Below are 3,279 nucleotides of genomic sequence, written 5' to 3' on the forward strand. Positions count from 1 at the left end.
CGCACCTCCACCGTGGGCCCGCACCTTTGTGTCAAAAGCCGGCGCTGTTTGAGAGGCTCACTGCAATACTGTCGGACAGAAGTCTGATTGACCTTACAGGAGCACAGGGCGCCCAGGCGGGAGCCATACCGCTGTACTCCGACGGGTTAATCGCCCTCATCACCAAAGCCTAAGTCTAAACCCCTTTTGCTAAAACCCATTTGGCGACACCCATAAGTAGGTTAGGGCCTATTCAACCCTCAGGTGACTTAACTCATCACACCAACATAGTAAAACCAACCATTAGGTATCAGGCTTAACGGTATCACACTTTGTCAACTTTGTTTACAGTGTAAGCAACTTTCTCTCTCTTCTCCCTTCTTGTTCCTTTCCTCTGATCTAACTGCTGCTGCTGCTTCTGAGATCGCACCTGTGGGAACCAGGAAAGCAAAGAATTTAATTTGAGACATTTCTGATCAGTATCGGGTGAAACTTGACGACATTGTTTCAAATTGTTCATGCTCACGAACCTTCCCTTCTCAGCGTGTATCCTACCCAGCGAAACCAAAGTTGATCGACGAGGAATCGTAAACCACGACCCCAGGAACAATCTACTTGGTGCACGGAGTCAATCTAACCAACTAAAAGCTAACACTGTCATTGCTATTGTTTTATCCTCGCCGGAGGAGATTCTAATGGCAATCGCAGTCTTAGTACTTAGAAATCCCCATTTAGAAACTCCTAAAAGCATCCTCTAACTTAGGAAAAGAGACAGTGATAGAGCCTAACCCCCTCCTTCCTTGACCAGGAAAGAGTGTGTTACCTCCCCCTCTCTGTCTCTCTCTCTCTCTCTCTATCTCTATCTCCCTCTTACTTCGTCTCTTACAGGTAGCTCCTCCCTTTCTCTAAAAAAAAAAAGAAGAGAAAGAAGCAAGGACCGCCTGTTACAGGAGAACAAAAACGCCCAGCTATCCCTTCTTCCTGTTCTGTGTTGTCTTCTGTTCTCTGTCGTCCTGTGTGTGGTTACTAATTGTCTCCCCAGAAACGCCAGTTAGAAGCACACCCACCAGAGGATTACAGTCACAGAGAACCACATCCACCTGACACCTCACATTTAGCATCAACTGACACCAAACATCTACACCTCTGTCTTTCCTTGCTGTTGTCTGTTCTGCCTTGTTTGGTTGTTATTTTCTTCCAGGTCTGTGTCAGTCACGTTTCCAAATCCCCCTCGCCGCACCAAAACATGTCTCACACAGCAGACAACGTTGGTCACTGGGAAGACCTGGAAACATGGCTAAGTGTTGCAACCAGCAGCCTCCTACCCAAGGCCGTGGAAACACTAAAGCATCAGACCCAGGAACAGCTGGATAACAACCTAACGAGCCTAATGAAACAGGACCCAAGCCAAGGCTACAACAACAAAGAGCTAGCAAAGATCACCTGCTCCCTAAGTCACACCCTCATCGCTACCCTCAAACTGAGTGACAGGCACGCCGCCGATCTCCAACAGGAGCTGACATGCGCACAGCGACGCATCAAACAGCTGGAACTGGAGGCTCAGGAACGACAGGAAAGGCTGGATGAGGAGAGAAAGGACCCAGAGGAGATCACCACGCTCAAAGCCTTGCTAGCAGCTTCTACACAAGAGGTTAAACAAGCCCAAAGAGACTATGACAATGCTGCCAACAACCTCCAGTACGCAGAACAGCTACTGGAGAAGGCAAAGACTGACATTAGAGACAAGGCCGGCAGAATCAAAGCCCTCGAAGCTCACTTGAACGAGTCAAGGAATCAGATCAGCCGCCTAGAACAACAGCTGGACTACGTCAAAGAGGAATCCGACGGTGTCAAGGAGGAACTCAGACACGCCTACGACCTGCGCGCTGAGCCACCGAGGACACGAGAGGCACCAAAGTCACCCCTGCCAAGTAGGACCGGGTCTCCTGTTCTTGTAGAGGCAAGTGAACAAAGGGGGAAAGAGGCGATGCTGAAACACTCACCAGCTCCCTCTGAAGAGACATACCTCGCGAGAAGGCCAAGAGAAACGGACCCAGCCAGCCAAAGAGCATCACACGGCCTGGACCTAAAAGACCTCGACAAGATCGCCAGGAACATCGTCAAGTTCACCCCAGGTGTGCCAAGTAGTCCAGACGTTCAAACCTATCTACAGGACGTCGAATTCCATCTGGAAGTAAGACCTCACGTCACTGATAAAGATAGACTCTATTTACTGCGAGCAACATCCAGCCCTGATGTACGCAGCTTCCTGGACCGGCAACCAGCCCAGACAAAGGCTGATTACCACCTGCTCGAGAGGCTCTCATCAATGAATTTGATGACCCAGAGTCAGAACAAGGACTAGTAGCCGCCCTGGAGATCAGACAAGGCCGTCATGAGTCTCCGCAAGCCTACTACAGCCAACTCAGGAGAGCATACTTCGGAACTCGCAACGAGCCCGAAATGGAACAGGACATGAACTTTAAGACTCTCTTCCTCAGGAACCTACATCCTGGGGTAAGCCACCATCTAGGCGTGCTTGCATGTTCGCGCACAATGACCATTCAGCAGCTGCGCGACTTGGCACACAAAGCCTACAGCAAACAAAAGATGGCTGCAGAGAAAGGCACTAAAGCTCCGACAGTCCTCGACTTCAACACACAAAGTCACGGACTGCCTCTAGAGGGTGCCCAACATCAAGACAGCTTCAAGCCGTCAAGAAAAAGTGGAACGTGTCCAACCGAGAGCAAGACTTCCATGCAGGTACCAGACCCAATCAGAGAAACGGCCGCTGGGATGGACCACGTGAGCGACAGCGCTTCGCCTGGGCGCCACTGGGAAAAGTCATGGGACAGTTCAAGACCGCAGGAAGGTCAGTGGGAGAGATCGTGGAATCAGTCAACCTCCTTTAGAAACCAAAGGGGGAGAGCTCCTGGGATGGCAACGGAACCTCCATGGGTAGAGCACAAACACACCCTGGAGCAACCAGCCCAAGGACTCGACGAAAGAACTTTCAAACTGAATCCACACAAGAGCAAAAGACATCACCGTTTTTACTCACAAGAACTGATGAAGAGCATGATGAGAGAGTTTTTCCAGCAAATGAAGGAAGATTGGAAGTGGGAAAAGAAAGAGAAGCCGGATTCAGCCTGACTGGCAGCCGGACGAGACAGCAGCGACCACCCGACCCAACCAGACACAGAGAATAGCACTTCCTCCCCGCACACTCAAAGAACCATAATGACCATAACTTCAGATGGACGAGAAATCCTACCTGAAACCCCAGCAATCGAGTTAGCC

General features: G+C 50.4%; 1 pseudogene; it reads left to right on the forward strand.

The window, feature by feature from the left end:
• The first annotated feature begins 959 nt into the window (after positions 1-959).
• On the forward strand, positions 960-2,891 carry LOC122352449 (annotated as a pseudogene).
• The last annotated feature ends 388 nt before the right edge of the window (positions 2,892-3,279 follow it).

This window comes from Puntigrus tetrazona, chromosome 10 (assembly GCF_018831695.1).
Source record: "Puntigrus tetrazona isolate hp1 chromosome 10, ASM1883169v1, whole genome shotgun sequence".
NCBI classification, from domain to species: domain Eukaryota; kingdom Metazoa; phylum Chordata; class Actinopteri; order Cypriniformes; family Cyprinidae; genus Puntigrus; species Puntigrus tetrazona.